This window comes from Hylobates moloch, unplaced genomic scaffold (assembly GCF_009828535.3).
Source record: "Hylobates moloch isolate HMO894 unplaced genomic scaffold, HMol_V3 SCAFFOLD_22, whole genome shotgun sequence".
Classification (NCBI taxonomy): Eukaryota; Metazoa; Chordata; class Mammalia; order Primates; family Hylobatidae; genus Hylobates; species Hylobates moloch.
The window spans coordinates 17,352,406-17,370,167 of NW_026652297.1; the positions used below are offsets into that span (position 1 = coordinate 17,352,406).

The 17,762-nt window shown below is 38.6% G+C and overlaps 1 protein-coding gene across 4 annotated transcripts in view; it reads right to left on the bottom strand.

Annotated features, from left to right (window-relative positions):
• The window catches only part of TMEM108 (transmembrane protein 108), a 371,331-nt gene that overhangs the window by 272,607 nt on the left and 80,962 nt on the right, over nt 1–17,762 (bottom strand). The window contains exon 1 of one of the 4 annotated variants that reach the window (XM_032144307.2): nt 7,106–7,930. The exons of the other annotated variants lie outside the window; for them this stretch is intronic. The gene's annotated coding sequence lies outside the window, so the exon portion shown is untranslated. Of the gene's footprint in view, nt 1–7,105; nt 7,931–17,762 lie in introns of those variants that run through there. 4 annotated transcript variants of the gene reach the window in all.

Here is a 17,762-nt window from a genome sequence, read left to right on the forward strand (position 1 = left end):
ATCTTCTGGATAACTTGCTGCAGCTTCTCCATGAGCACTTGCTGCTTCACTTGGTACTTTTATGTTACGGAGATGGCTTCTTTCCTCTTACCTAATGAACCAACCTCTGCTAGCTTTCCATTTTTCTTCTGCAGCTTCTTTGCCACTCTCAGCCTTCAGAGAGTTGAAAAGAGTTAGTACCTTACTCTGTATTAGGCTTTGGCTTAAGGGAATGTTGTGACTGATTTAATCTCTCTATATATTATCTATCTATCTATCTTCTATATATTCTCACTCTCTCTATATATATCTGGACCACTAAAACTTTCTCCCTATCAGCAGTAAGGCTGTTTTGCTTTCTTATCATTCGTGTGTTAACTGGAGTAGGACTTTTAATTTCCTTTAAGGACTTCTGCTTTGCATTCCTAACTTGTCTTGCTGATGCAAGAGGCCTAGCTTTTGTTTTGGCCTCTAGGCTTTCAACAAGGCTTCCTACACTTAGAGGCCATTTTAGGGTTATTAATTGGCCGAATTTAATAATGTTGTGTCTCAGGGAATAGGGAGGCCCAGTGAGAGGGATAGAAGTAGAACAGTTGGTTGGTGGCGTAGTCAGAACACACATAACATTTATCAATTTGCTGTCTTCTATGGGCATGGTTCACGGTGCCCCAAAACAATTACAGTAGTAACATCAAAGATTACTGATCACCATACTAGATATAATAAAATTTAAAAGTTTGAAATATTGTATTACCAAAATGTGACACAGAGACGTGAATTAAACACATGCTGTTGGAAATATGGTGTTGATAGACTCGCTCAATGCAGGGTTGCCATAAACCTTCAATTTATAAAAATTGCAAAACACAATAAAGTGAAGCATAATAAAATAAGGTGTGCTTGTACTAATTTTGTAAACTTTGAGAAATGTGTCTTGAATAATAATTTCATCTTCAAATGAGGAGGCAGCAGCTGCTGTATAATGCTGAAACAACCCCTTCAGGAAACATTCAATCTTAAGTGCAACTGCGTTCCCTTTTTAGTTTTAAATGGAGAAGTTTCTATACAAAGCTGTTTACATAAATATTCAGCTGTTTACCTCTGCACACAAGGTAGAAAAGCAGAAACCTGATGATAATTCAGGAACACTAAACAGACACCAGCTCAAAAATGATGAAAAATTTAGGGAAAGACTCAACTATCTACATTAGCCTAATCCATTGGTATTTCATAAGTAATTTCTTTTTAGCAGTAGAGTGTCATAAATTTTCAGATGATTTTCTTGAAAAGTATAAGTTATGTCAGTTAAGTCATAATGGATAGATTATATTCCATTTTAATGCCAATATGCTCCCTTGGTCAGAAGAGAAAGGCCCAGAGATGCATTTGGTTTGGGCACCAGCATATTACCTGCAATCTTGTTTATCTGTGTAGCAGTCTATATTTTCCAATAGTGGCCACTACAAGACTCTGAGAAACTTTTCACTTCCCTATCAAGAGATGGCGTCTATTTCTACTCCCATGGAACCTAAGCCGCCTTTGTAACTGCTTCAGTTTAATAGAACATAGTGGAGTGATGCTGTCTGATTTCCTAAGGTAGATCATGAAAGGTTCCTGCTTTTCTTTCTCTTGGGTCATGTGCTGAGCAGTGAACTGGTACAGAAGTCTGTCTACCCTGAAGCTATCATGCTGGAGAGACCACAAACAGAGATGCCTGAGGAGCCCAGCTGTTCTGTCTTCCCAGCTAGGCTCCAGACATGTAAGTGGGCTAGCTTCAGATGATTCTAACCCCCAGCCTCTAGGCCAACCCAGCTGATGCTGAGGCGAGCAAAGATGAGTTGTCCCTGCTGAGCCCTGGCCAGATTGCAGATTCATGAGTCAAATATACATGGTTGTTGCTGACATTAAGTTTTGGAGTGGTTTGTTATGCAGCACCAATTAACTGGAACAGGAGGGACATTGAATGCAAATGTCATCCCTTCATCTACCCAAAGAATAAAAGACAGAACCACAAGCCCAAACAGCAGGATTTCTTAAAAACCAAAATGATGGCACTGTATTTTACCCAAAAAGCGCAAGCACCACTTCTGAAAGTTAAATTTGACTTAGGATTCACACACCTTTTGCCACTCACCAACAATGCCGATTAGTGGATATGTATGTAAATGTATTATTTGCAAAAAAATCCTTTAATATCTTTGCTTTTAATCTTCAAAAGATCGCTGATGCAGGTTAACAGCCTCTGCTTGTTAACAAAATTTACTCAATTACCGTATCCACCTTTCATTTTAGGCTGTAATTTATGTTGGTGCCGACAGAGTGATATCAAGTGTCCTCAAATTCAGTGGAAACAAAATGAAATCACTGGGCTCTACATATTATCAGCTATTGACTATTAGTGGAAAGAAATCAGATTTTAGAGCTAAGTAAAATCCCTGATCACTTACTGTGTGGCCCTAGACAAGCTACACAACTTTTATTGATCTGTAAAATGGAAATAATACCTATCTATTCACAGAGTGGTTACAGAATTAAATGAACCACTATATATAAAATACTTAGCATGCCCGGTATATAATAGACAATCAACAAGTTTCCTTTCCTTGGCACTCTTGACCTTTTTCATTGAATGAAAGGCTAAAGGAGAATGAAAGTCCCTAGGTTTGCCCCAGCTAAAAGAAGCCTTCCCAAGAAAGTCAGGCTCTGCTTCCTGTCCGTGAGTGATGCTCCAACACTTGAAAGTGGGCCTCCCACCAGAGCAGCTACTGGGGCCCCCTCTGGGTTTGTTTATTGTAGTTATTGTTTTAATGGAAAATATTTGAGCAAATTTAACTCTGCATCCCAGCTACTGCTTTTTCTTTTGTTACCATGCATTTTCACCATCAAAGAACTAATTTAGTGTTTTTTTTTTTTTTTTTTTTTTTGGGTGGGGGTGTTGGTGGGTGCGGAATCTTGCTGTGTCACCCAGGCTGGAGTGCAGTGGTGCGATCTCAGCTCACTGCAGCCCGTCTCCCAGATTGAAGCGATTCTTGTGCCTCAGCCTCCTGAATAGCTAGGATTACAGGTGCACAACAGCACACCCGATTAATTTTTGTATATTTGGTAGATGGGGTTTCACCATGTTGGCCAGGCTGTTCTCGAACTCCTGGCCTCAAGTGACCCACCCACCTCAGCCTCCCAAAGTGCTGGAATTACAGGCGTGAGCCACTGTGCCCAGCCTGTTTTGTTTTAAATAGGAGGTCATTGGGGACTTTATGCCAGAGAGGTATCTGACCTGAATTACTGGCCAGCTATATTAAGGAGGCAAAAAATTAACAGGTAACCTATGGATTTTACATGTTTGGCCAACAACCTCAATATATGAGCAGACAAAATGACGTTATGGGAAGAACAGAGAATCAGCTATCCCTCTGGGTATTTTTATTTGTTTCAAGCTTAACCTCTAAGTGAACAATGAAGCTTCCTGAAGTAGACAGAGCATGACGGAGAACCAGAGACCAGCCTCACGCTTGCTGTGGGATCTTAGGAAGTAACGTTGCAGGCCTTTGTTTCTTCACCCAAGAAACCATGGGATTAGAGTAGATGATCAAACTATGTGATGACCAAAAGGCCTTAAGATCATCTAGTCTAATGTTCTCACTTGACAGGTGAGAAGTGAGGCCAAGAACAATTCAATGGCTTTCTTGATGTCACAGTCCTTGCAGCCAAGAGACTTGGGACTGGCATCCAAGGTTTACAGGCAATAAAGATCCTCTTTCCACGAAGGGTTAGCTGTCTCTAAAATGATTTGATTCTGATGGTAATGAGGAAGGAGCACAATATGCATTTCTATTCAGGTTAATTTAAAATGATTCGACAGGTCAAATATTTATTTCCTAATTTCCAAGCTAACTTTCTTGCTAAGGGAGGACTTGGAATTGTCTTGAACAAGGGCCCATTCTTAGGTCATCATTCTCCAGACCTGAAAAAGCAATGTAAGTGCTTTTCACTTGATATATTCAAAACAGAGTGGATGAATTTTATCAGTGATGTCCCTTGCAGGTGCCAGGCACCCAACAGAAAATGACGGACTTCTGTTCTCTTTAACCTATGAGTGATAGAGTTACTGTTATACTATGTGCCAACCAAGTTTCAGACCCAAGCAAGGTGTGGGGCAAAACTTCTGGCAAGGCTAAGTCTTTCTCCATCCACCTGATATTTCTTAATTCTTCCTCTTTAGGGAACAGATAAGTTCTTTAAGGTTCACAGGTCTGATTCACCACAGAGTGATTATATTAAAGAATCCTGATTTGCCCAAAGCAAGATACCTACCTAGGTGAACAGGAAGTAAAGTTTCTTGGCCCAGCCACTCTAGAAATCTGGAGCAAGGGGCAAAGGAAATGTTTCTTATTCAAATTAACATCAACAACATTGACCTTGATATACATGATCTTAATTAAGAAATAAACTAGAATTTAAACATTTGAATGCTGCACTAAGGTATCATAGAAATTAAGGCCAAATGTGGAAATTGAAACAATGAGAAAGATAAAGGGGGTCTATAACCAGGAAATACACTGACGTAATGGAAATGAGCCATCCTGGAGTGGAGGACAAGGGGAGCCTGAGGGAGGCAGACTGTCAAGGTTGGCATGATTTTATCTGTTGGGGAGACAATGAGGGGTGTATCTAGGAACAAGGGTGGAGATAGTGTGGTCTACCAGACAGATAACTCCTTGCCAGGCAGGTTCTAATATAGCCTGAATGGAAACTTCCTTTTAAGAACGTCAACTCTTTGTCTGTGGTTCCACACTTATGAAATAAGATTCTCTTCCCATCTGAGTTCTCACACAGGTCTTCCAATCTGAGACATGTGGGAGTGAAGGAAAAGGCTAGAGAAAGCAGTCCTTTCTGTGCTGTCCAACATGTTAGCCACTCCACAGGTGGTTACTGAGTGCTTAAAACGTGGCTAGTGTGAATAAGAAACCGAATCTTATTTTAAATTTTATTTAATTTTAATTAAAGTTAAATTTAAATTTTATTTAATTTTAATTAAAGTTAAATTTAAATTTAGAAATGGACACTGATGCAGTTACTGGACAACTGATATGCATGTTTGGAATGACTTGGATATGTGAATCTACTTTTTCTACTGTAAGTTTTAATCTAAGTACAGATCAAGTATTGTCCATGAAACTTCAGTGTCCCAATTGAGATGTGCTCTAAGTGTAAAAATATGCTTACAGCACATCTCAATAGGATTTTCAAGACTTTGTATTTTAAAAATGCAAAATATCTCATTAATAGTTATATTAATTATAGTCAGCCCTCCATATCCATGGGTTCTACATATGCAACTGCTCAGTATTTTTAAATAAATACAACAAAAAATAATACAGATAATACAGCACAACAATTATTTACATAGCATTTACATTGTATTAGGTATTTTAAGTAATCTAAAGATGATTTAAAATATATGGGAGGATGTATACAGGTTATATACAAATATTTCATTTTATATAAGGGACTTGGGCATCCACAGATTTCGGTACCTGTGGGGAGTCCTGGAACCAATCCTCCATGGATACCAAGGGACAACTGTACATGTTGAAATAATATCTTGAATATATTAAGCAACATAAAATATATTGTTAAAATTAATTTCATGCTTCCTTTTATTTTTTAATGTGGCCACTAGAAAATTTAAAATTACATATAAAGCTCATACTTGAGGTTTATATTACATTTTTATTGGACAATGCTACTCTAGATTCTGGAGGGTCTAGATAATACCACCACTTTTTTTTTGGGGGGGACAAAGTCTCACTCTGTTGCCCAGGCTGGAGTGCAGTGGCGCTATCTCAGCTCACTGCAACCTCTGCCTCCCAAGTTCAAATGATTCTCCTGCCTCAGCCTCCAGAGTAGCTGGGACTACAGGCGCCTGCCACCATGCCCGGCTAATTTTTGTATTTTTTTTAGTAGAGACGGGGTTTAACCATATTGGTCAGGCTGGTCTCGAACTCCTGACCTCGTGATCTGCCCACCTTGGCCTCCCAAAGTGCTGGGATTACAGGCGTGAGCCACCGCACCTGGCCAGAACATCACTTTCTTTAACAAAAGATTATAGTAGTATATACTTGGGCTTCTTTGTCAAAATCACACTAGGGTTCACCATGTGAAAAGCCCAAGGATAGTCTTTCTTATTAGATTATTCTCTCCCAGTAAATTAAAATTTGGCATTTGGTTTACAAATTTGCCTCAGATTAGTTAATTGATGTCAGTCAGCCAGCATATGGTCAGTTGTAAAGTAAAAATGACATTGGTGTTCCAGATCAAAGGAAATGATAGAAGGAGACAGCCCTGAAACAAAACGGTGACTATAATTCAAATATTTGAGACTAAATATCACATCCCTTTAGTCTTCTTTTACACGACCACAAAAATAAACCACATAAAAAGGAAAGAAGCAGCAATATGTAATCCCAACATATGCATTCTGAAGAAGATACTATTTTAAATACCCTCTGAACATAAATCAAATATATGGCAAATGATAAATTTATATATACACTTCATATGCACAAGTAAAACTTTATCCGTTAAAGAAATGTTCCTTAAGATTGTGATCTAAAAGAAAACATTTGTTCTAAACCATACTGACTGACTGATAATTAAGCCTGTCATTATCACAGCATGTACCCTAAGATCTGATACTATCCCCACTCACCCCCAAAATTGTATTCAAATGACAGCAGCAGCCATGCTTACACCATTTAAATGAGATAGGTGATAGCTATATCACCTCTTATTTTCGGAGCTGGATAACCAATTAATCAGAAAGGTTAAATAGCACATTCAAGGTTCAACATTGGCCAAAAGCCACTTATTTCCACTCAGACCCTCAGCTGTCATTCTGGAAGCTGCCACCAGATGCACAGTTACTGCCATTTCATGCAGCAGTAAAGCCCACGTCAGAGGGTCTCTTCAAGGTCCAAGGTTTCACACAATTTGGTCAACTGTGCTTTTTTCCCCATAAATCAGAACTTGATAAAGACTATTCATGAACAAATATTTAATTACTACCTTAAGAGCTAAAATAAAGACATTCTCTGACATAATATTTACATAAATACAAAATACCTACCTTCAAATTAAGTATCTCTTCCCACTAAATTGCCCTATTTTAAATCTCCATCTAATTCATTTCAGAGTCTAGTTGGAATTCTCCCTGAGTTAATTCGGGATTGTAAATTCTCCAAGTCTCAGATCTTCAGAGTAGCATAAGAGCTCCCCATATAATTTTCCTGAGTTAATCTGCTCTTTATTTTCCCCACATGTTTAGCTTCACATGGCATCTAGGGTCTCATCTGCTCCTGCCTCTGCATGGCTTGCCTCCGCTCTACTGCCCACTCTGGGTTCCCATTTCTGAGCAGAAAGAACCGTAGATGCTGCCGTCTTGCTCTCCCCACTCTGTGGTCTTGTTCCAATCAGGGAAACATTCCTATGGCAACCAACACACACCACCATCTCACTCCCCTTCTCTGAAAGTTCCCTATTTGCCTGGCAGACGTTTGGCAAGGATGCTGAATTACTTTAACTTGCCTAGCAACTACTAGCCTGTTCCAGCCCCTCTAAAAGGGGTTGGCTTTTTGTCACTTATCTTTTAAAACACACTCAGGGGCTGGCTGGCTGGCTGTGGAAAGGGCAGCTGCCAAGTCAGCCTCATTGGCCTGGAACACACACAGCAGTTGGGCAAACTGGAGCCTCTTCTTGCCCCAGGGTGAAAAAATGTCCATAGGCTTGAGGCAATGGCACGAGTAGACAGCTCTGAGGGTCCCACCCTGGGCTAACTCCAGGGGAATTTTAACTCTAGGAGAACCTCAAATCTCCTTCACCTTCAGCTATAAGAAAAGTAAAATTACCAATAGCTGCCTCCACTCAGAATACCAGGTCTATCCCATTTTGTCATGTACTTCAGACCTTCTGGTTTTTATTTAACAGGCGGGAAACCAGCTGTTTTAACTTACAGATTGTAGTTTATTCATTTAGGTTATTTTGGTATCAGGAAACAACACGGTCCCAAATGACTGATGCTGCTTTCCATATTTTTTTCCCCTCAGTGAATTCTAAAGAACACTTGAAGTATCTATAATCTAATCTGGGTACCCTAAGATGAAATACTTCTTCTAATAATCCATATAGGTGGAGAAGCTTGAACAATGAATAAACAGTTTATTGAGCTCTTGGCTTGCTCTGCTGATAGGATTCCATGCTTGCCTCGTGCCCTTTCAGAACAGAAGCCAACAGTGGGTGCTTTCTCCTAAAAGCAACCGGTGAGATAATCAAGTCAGGTCCTGGAGAAAAACTAAAGCTACTAGATAGGCATTTCTACTCCTACCTGCAGCCAACTTTCTTCCAAAATGAAAGCAAGGCCACTGTTGCAAAAGCAGAGAGTAGCCAATTTAGGCCGACAACAGAACTGAAAGTTGACATGGGTGGACACTATCTTTTATGGACAACTATTTCCTGCTGGTAGGGTGCAAAAGACCCACTTTTCTATCTTTGCAACCTTTGAATTTCTGCTAAAAAGAGGCTTCTTATTCACTTCCATGGCTCTTCAAGAACAAAGACAATTTTTTATTGCCATTTCCTATTTCAGTGATGACACACAGTAAGTGCTCAGTAAGCATTTGCTGAAATGAACCTTAAATACAGCAGCAATAGAATGTCTAAATAAGATACTATTTTCACTTATTGTTATTTACAAACTAAAATTTTTGTCATATTCAGTGTTGACAAGGGTGTGGAGAAACATGACATTCTTCTACACTGTTGATGGAAGTATAAATCAGGGCAGCCATTTTGGAGGACAATTTGCCAATATTTAGTGACGCTAAAAATGGATACCCTCTTTTACCAGTAATTCACTTGCTTTGAATGTATCCTACAAATATACTTACAAAAATGCAAAAAGATATATACAAGAATATTTGTTGCAGTATTGTTTGCAACAAGATAAAACTGGAAAAATGTAAATGTTGATAAACAGAAGGTAAGCTAAATTATGGCAAACCAATGCAATGGAATACAATAGAGCCATTAAAAATGAAATGGGTTTATATATGCTGATGTGAACAGATGTCTAAGGTATATTGCTAACATATCCACAACAGAATCCATATATGTATCCGTACATACACATATAAGCATAGATGTGTGTTATATGTGTATAGGTATTTATGTATATGTGTATGTGTGCTTGTATGCAAATAGAACATTAGGTCATTTCTGGTAGAATTTGCAGAGACTTAACAGTGGTTACCTTTAAGGAATTATATTTAGGATTGAGACAATAGGAAGGAAGACTTTTATTTCCACCTTATAGCATCTTAAAATGTTGACCATTTTTTTTTTTTTTTTTTTTTTTTGAGACGGAGTCTCACTCTGTCGCCCAGGCTGGAATGCAGTGGCACGATCTTGGCTCACTGCAAGCTCTGCCTCCCAGGTTCAGGCCATTCTCCTGCCTCAGCCTCCCGAGTAGCTGGGACTACAGGCACCTGCAACCACGCCCAGCTAATTTTTTGTATTTTTAGTAGAGATGGGGTTTCACCGTGTTAGCCAGGATGGTCTCGATCTCCTGACCTCATGATCCACCCGCCTCAGCCTCCCAAAGTGCTGGGATTACAGGCATGAGCCACCGCGCTCGGCCAATGTTGACCAATTTTTAATACAAGGAATGTTCTACTCGTATTTTAAAAACATGTTAATAATTCATAATTGCCTCTGTATTATTAGATTTTCCAAAAAAATATAAAGATAGCAGGTTATTTTTACCATTCAGGTATCCCTGTGTAACTAATACAGGGGTCTTTAAAACGATCCACAGTTCTAGCAGCAAGCAAGAAACTATGGAAATGAAAACAGCAGGTCAAATAAATTGTTTATGAAGTTTATACTTTTAATGTGTTAGACATTAGTACCTCAAAAACTTTATTAAAAATTAGAAATCATATTAGGGCTACATAAATTAAGATTAAAAATTGTGCAAATCCAAATACACATTGAATTATACAATAAGCCAAAAAACATATTCCTAATGCTTGAGTCATCATTTTTTTGGAGGTAGAGGGAAAAGAGAAGTAACTCCTGCTGCTAAATTAGAAACCATAAGCCCCAGAAGCACTGTACATATATAACAAGAATTTAAAAACTGGATCCAAGAATTCTAACTGACGTTTAATCAAAGAAAAATACAGAAAGCTGCAAATGTGTCTTTCCAGGGGCTGATTTAACCTACAGAGAGGGACAACCGAAGAGAAACTTCTCTTCTTCACTGGCAACTCAATAACAAGAACATGGAAACCACGGTATAAAATTTTTTTCAGCTTACAAAGGTTAGAAAGAACACTCCATTAAAAAAATAGAGCATTGCCCTTCATTTCCACATATCCCCAGCTTCCCAAATATTCCTCCTTTTTTCTTACAAACTCGAGAGAAAAAATTTCCCTTGGTACTCATTATAAAACCCCAGAATGCTCTTGACATTGCCATTTTAACTGTCTATTGTTCTCCTAACTCCAGGAAATCTCTGAAAGCCAGACATAATGACTGTTGTGACGATTTTCAGTAACAAGTGAAGTTTCCTGTCAAAAGAAGTGCTCTCTCCATTTTCATCATATGTAAAACAAGATGCTTCCATGAACACCTTCATAGACAGATGAGCTTCTCTGAGACCCTGAAAATGTACTACAAAGGATGAAAGAACGAATCAAAATGACAGATAAATGTGTGGGAGTTTTTTTCCCTTTTAGTTATAGCAAACTGTGATTTATTTCCCAATTAGTACTGATTCTTTTGTCAGAGACCTGGCTTTTTGCTCTAGAGCTGTCAAGAGCATATTCCAGATATTGATTCAACACAGGAGCAAAAAATAAATTAGGAGTTGGTGTTTATTTGGAATACTCTAGATCCTAGACTAAATGGACTGGCTATGAAACATGTTCTATTATAACACTCCTCCATTAACTGCTTCAGGTCCCCATGATTCCAAATCTCCCATTCAGATTGAGAGGCCCTCATCTTTAGTACAGATCTACTGGCCAGACCAGCAAAAGAAAGGCAGCTTGTTTCTGAGGGAAGAGTCCAAGATCAGGATTCAGAAGTCCTGGGTTCAAGCACTGTACAGTCCTTAACCTGCAGAGCTGATGAAAGCAGAGACTCACCTTCAACTGTCTCACTTCTATGAGAGCAAATGGGGAGGGATGTATCAGATCAAATGAGATAACATATTGATACAGTTCACAAATATGGGATGCCAAAAAGACCTTATCATTAACAAGAGCAAGAGTTTGCCTTTTTGAAATTGTGTTACACAAATATATCCTTGTGTGACTCAGTTTTCTTACCTGTAAAATGGGAATAATAAAAACATTCATTTCATAGATGCTCTTAGATGATGCATCCATGCTTTTTATCATTTGCTCTATCTGTACTATCTATGCTAGGCACTCTTAGAAGAGCTCTTAGAAGAGTGCCTAGCACAGATAAATAATAAAAATATTAGCTGTTACCTTTGGTACAAAGCTACTTTATTTACTTAGAAGTGTAGATCCGTAGTACCGCAGATATTCAAAATGTGACAGAAGTATAACAGTGAAAAATCAGATACAAACATAAAGAGGGATGAGCTACACCCAGAGCATCTGCTTTGTTGTAATAGTGGTCTAGTTAGGCATAAAGCAATAACCATAGGAGGATGGCTGGGAAAGGATTTGAACCAGGCACACAGCAACCCAAGGTACAGTAAGAGGCAAAGACTGTAGAATGTATCAATCTCACTTTTAAAGGTTAAGGGGCTTGAACGCTAAATGTGAAATGTACAGAGGCACAGACTTCCTCTGACCTCTAGGTCTGGCTGATCCAGACCTCAAATAGTCCCTCAAACTATTTGAAAAATGAGTGGATAGATGGGTTGAACACACTGCTTTCAATACAATCTTCTTGCAGAGTTCCTATTATAATACAGACTGCTTGATATTAAAAGGTGTCTACACGAAAGGCAAAGGAAAACCCAAAAGATGTGCACTCATGCCTTAATTCATTAAATACTCAGTATTCACTATATCTCAAGCATGGTACAGAAGTTGTTTATGAATAAAGTCTAGTTTATGCAATTACAGAAATCTAAAGTTTTTAGAAGTTGGACTCTATCTTGGGCTGGAATCTAGTCATAGTGGAAATAACTAATTACATTCCTCCCTAGTTGGTTTCTTATGGGCAGCTCTTCTCTAAGTACAAGCCTTAGTGATGCTATTTATGTGTCAGGACACTTTAATCTTAAGAAACTAAAGGAAAATAGAAAATCTTTTTCAAAAGGTTGTAATTGTACCAGATGATATGCAAGAGATTTGGGGGCACGTAATTAATTATAATAATGCCTTACAACAAATTTATACTGATGGAAGGAAGATGTGTGACAATATTGAATTATGGGCGAGTTTTTTAAAATGGAGTTTTATTAGAGTTCAAATTAAATGCTAATAAAACATCACCAAGAAGAAATCCTCCTAGGACTACTTTAATGATTAGAATCACTCATAATCAGTAGATAGTCAGGATGCAAATAGACGCAAGTAAGGCATTTGAAAATGGCCCTTCCTCTCAAGCAGGCTAAATGTTTCCTAGCAAACTTATTTACACTATTCATTTGCTCTGTGGTTCCTTTCTTCATAGATAAAACAAAGTAAACTTCAGACTTACCCTGGAGAAATTAAGAACTCTGAATTAATGAGGTACAAATGAACGTCATTATTGAAGAGAGAATCAGGGTTCTGTCAGATGACTGCAGCCAGCTACATCTGGATTTATTTTTAAATGAGTGTTTATACTCCACTGTTCATCCAAGTTCTAATGAGAGGCTCTGTCTTTGCATACAAAGCAGGAAAAAAACTGCTGAATGAAGTCAGTGTGCTGAATGGAATCGGAGAGTGGGTGGAGGGGAGTGCCTACTCTTTTTTTCCCTCTTTTTTTTTTTTTTTTTTTTTTTTTTTTTTTTAGCTGTTACTTCTCTTTCTCCTCCTATCTGGTATTCCTTGATACACTCTGACAGCTTGTTCAAACTGAGGAGCCTAAGAAGGATCCACCTGACAACCTAGACTCAGGAAAAGCATATGTGAAAATGCCGTTTCCAGCCACTGTATGATCATCAGTCCTCGGAGAATGGTGCTAGTACATTTCCAAAGTACTTCAGAGGCTGCAAAAAATGTTAACAAACATTACCTCATTTGATACAACCACCTGTGGCATAGGAAAGGCAGGTGTCTTCATTTTACAGGTAAGAGAGGTTAATGACGTGATCAAGTCCACGCTATTAGAAAAAGAGCCCAGCATCAAGTCCAACCTTCTTACTATTGGTCTGTGGCGATGTTCCCACACTACACTTCCTAAGTAAATAATCTTACATCTTTTTACACACCCCCTATGGTAAACTGAAACCCCCTGACATCTGATTCACTTATGTCTGTGGGAAGCAGAGCCCCGGGGCAGGAGAACCACCAGTGGTTCAGCCCGCAGCCTCACTGTGATTTCACAAAGGACTTAGTAGCTTCTGGGACAGCGATTTTTCAGGTGTCAAGTGCAGTTTTAAATGCATCTGCTTCTCCACTGGGGAAAAACACAATCTGGTAACGATACCTAAGGTAAATCACCTGTACTAAATTTTTATTTCTTAGTAAATTTTAGATGTTCACTGGGGGCAGGTGTGGCTAGGCTTGTAAGGATAAATGAGAGGCAATTGAAGAGTATTTTGCAAACACCAAACTTAAGACAAATGCTTAAACTACCTCCCAAACTTTGAATGTTATCTTTCCCTTCTTCTTGGAAAGAATAATTCCATAAGTAATGCATTAACATGAAGGAGATTATTTTTTCAATGAACACATGGCAAAAATCTGATAAGACTATTAATATCAGTTTAGGTTTGGGGAACTCTCAGGACTGGAAAATCTTAAGATGATTTTAAGACTATTACCATTGAGTAGTTTCCACACCTGGATGGGCATAGAAATCCCAAAGGAGGGCCCCAGAAACCAGACAACCTACAGTAAGTACTCTGCCAGTCCCCAGAAGTCAGAGAACCTAGTGTAAGTACTCTACCAACTCCTAGAAATCAGAGAACCTAGAGTTAGTACTCTACCAACTCCAAAACCAGACAACCTAATAGAATGAGTACTCAGAAGCCTGTTAAGTCCACGCTATTCCTCCCCCCAAAAAGGCCTCATAATAGATTCTAAAGAAGAACAGTTTTAAAACAGCTTCCCCCCTCTCTGGACACCTACAGAATATTGTGGATTAGAGAGCTGCAAACCTTACCCAGGTGCTGATTACTCCAAAAGGCAACTGGGACTGTTCAAGAGAAAGAGCAGCCAGCAACGGGGGCTTCACAGACATTTTGAGAATAGTGACTGACACCTCTGATTTTTTTTCCAAACCCGGTGCACCCAATCCAACCTCAAAAATCTTCATTTAACATTTATTGTGTGCAAGACATTGGTGGCTCCCGTCTTCTTGCTTTGTATTTAGAGTAAAACATGACAACTTTGCCACAAGCAAGCAAACAGAGACCTCTTAGCAGAAGTGAACCTCACACCTTAGCAGAAGTGAACCTGTTGAGAAGGCTATCATGAGGAAGAACCTGCCGGGTCAGCAGTGATTACCATGGCAACAACAGTCAATGGCACTCTAATTTTCAGCTCCTAGTGCAATGATCTGAGGTCTGAGTCTCCCTTGGGAGGTTTCTGTTGGCTTTTATAAGAAGCCTAGATAGACTTGCTGCTTCCATTGGGCAGTTCTGGCAGAAAGGAATGTACTCTTTATTAAAGGTTGTTCACAGTCCAGATACAAAACAGAGAATAAAGATTCTGAACTCTATTACTCACTGATTGACTTGCTTTTGAGCAGTCATCAGAAACTGTTCAGCTCTAGCCTATTAAAAGCCACTAGATCACTCACATGGGATGGTTTCCTGGTACATGAGATCAAGTTTCAACCTCACTTGCTCCATTGAGAACTAATATTTGTTTGATGCTGTATATTCTATTTTTAGAGTAAACTATCAGCCTATGAAATGGTCTGAATACATTAAAACGATTTCAGCATACCAAGTCAAAATGTGTACTGTTTGAATTAAATGCAGATAAATCAGGCCGGGTGCGGCAGCTCATACCTGTAATCCCAGCACTTTGGAAGGCCGAAGTGGGTGGATCACCTGAGGTTGAGACTTGGAGACCAGCCTGGCCAACATGGTGAAACCCCATCTCTACTAAAAATACAAAAATTAGCCAGGTACAGTAGTGCACGCCTGTAGTCTCAGCTACTCAGGAGGCTGAGGCAGGAGAATTGCTTGAACCCAGTAGGTTGCAGTGAGTAGAGATCGCGCCATTGCGCTCCAGCCTGGGTGACAAAAGTGAGACTGTGTCTCAAAAAATAAATAAATAAATGCAGATAAATCAAAATACAGATATATTTTCCTTTGAATGCACTGGTACACTGGTATCTCATATAGTTGACAATAAGAGCGCTTAGCAAAATATGTTTTGGATTATGCTGAACCCAAGTTAATTTATAACTTGACTGGATTTGATGATCTGATATTTGCCTTGAGGGGAGAGTGTCTTCGAGTTGGAAGGCATCTTAGAGATAACTTAGTCCATCTTCATAGCCAGGGTACAAAAAAAGCATATGTAATATGCCTCCCCCATTTTATTCATTTATGTAAATAAATACAAGAAGTCTTCAAAAAGTTCATGAAAAATGAATATTAAGAAAAAACTATACATGGATTTCAAATTTTTTTGCACCAAAATAAACCCATACTAAGTTGTTATAACATATCTAAACATGATCTAGTTTAAGGCACTAAGAAGTATAAGACATCAGTTTGCAAAGTGCCCCTATCCAAGCAACAAGAATTATGCTAAAATTGAAGGGCAAACATCAAATTTACTGTGATTCTTGGGTGGAAGAATGCTGAAATTATTGATGCATCACAAAATGTTTACGAAGACAATGCCCCAAAGAAATCAGCAATTTACAAATGGATAACTCATTTTAAGACGAGATGAGATGATGTTGAAGATGAAGCCCACAGAGGCAGACCATCCATTTACATTTCTCTCATTACTAAAGACTTGGAGTATCTTTTCTAATACTTGATGGCATGTGAAGTTTTCTCCTATGTAAACTGCCTGTTCAAATCCTTTGCTCAAGTTTTCTACTAATAACATGTATTGCTTTAAAAATAACCCTCCACCCCCACTGTAATCAGTTGAATAAGACAGGCAACAAGAACTCACACATGAGAACAGATGGCAATGATTCCATCCTTTGAAAATGGCAGTGACTCTACAGTCAAAAGTGAATTTGAGACCTGTGCAATAACAGGGACAGCAACAGCTAATGGTTGCTAATGATGTTATGTGAAATACCTGATATAGTGCCTGCATATAGCAGATATTCATTAAACACCACTTCCTCCCCCTATCTTCTAAGATTATCACAACAAATCTGTAAGAAAGAAAAAACATGTATTATTTTTATTTCTCTTTAATGGATAACAAAACTGCCTAGAGGCATGGCCTTTCTTGCCTGATCAGTGAGAGAGGCATGGCTAACTCAAGTGCTACTGGTTCCTCCCTTCATTTCTACTAGCAGTGTAAGCTTGGAAGTAGATAACCTGGCTTTGCATTCCAGCTCCTCAACGTATTAGCTAACTGGCTTTATGAAAGAAGTCACCTCTTTGAACCTCAGTTTCCTCCTATCAAATGGAGTAAATAATGATGGCATTTTCCTCTTGGGGTTAAGCATTAAATAGTTCCATATAATCCATGAAGAATGATGCCAGGTACCTAGTAAGTGCTCAGTGAGTTTTAGCTGCTGCTATTATTATTATTATTATTAGTCAGCTTATCTTTGGTGTGTGGGAATTGTGCTAAATGACACTGTAAACAGTCTTTTATGAATGTCCTCCAATTGTGTGGTTTTTAGAATTCATTTTGAAATGTTAAAGATTATACAATAGCATATGAATACTTAATATATCTTAAATATTGGATTTAATTCTAAGTATTTTTCATAAGCCATTTTTTCCCAATTCGGCTTAAGAAAAATCTTCAAAGAAAAGATTCAAGATTTTCATTATCAAGATTATCATTTGTTCTGGGTCCCAAGGCAGTTCCCAGGGTCTTGTTTGTTGATTTCAGGATGTGGCTGCATGTACTGGACATTTCTCAGCAGATTCTGCATATAGAATGATTGATTTCGGGGCTTTCTAGATGTTCTACTCTTTTTAGGTCCACTTTGGGAAAAAAAGGGAAGGTACTAATTTTCTGGGGTGTTTTTCCCAATGTATTCCTTGCATCTCGAGTAACACATCTGAGGAATGCACTGACTAGATAAAACAAAACTGTTGGAAAATGGGCCTCCATACAAAATAGGCTAGCACTTTTGTTTTCTTTGTACAAGGATTATTCTTATTCATATTTCTATCCATGGAAGAGAGGATATTGACCAAAGAAATAAAGCCAACTGGTGGTAACCGTGGCCTGAATACAAGCAACCCTCATTTTTCTCAGCTTTAAAAAATAAAATAAAATGAAGGCAGGAGGCAGGGAATCAAATCAAGCAAGTGTGACAAATGCTGGCATAAAGGAGAGCAGCAACAACAACAGGAGGGCTGTCTGGAATCTTAAATAAGTGGTCAAAACTCACCGAATTACAAAAATCAATACTATGGTACTAAAAGA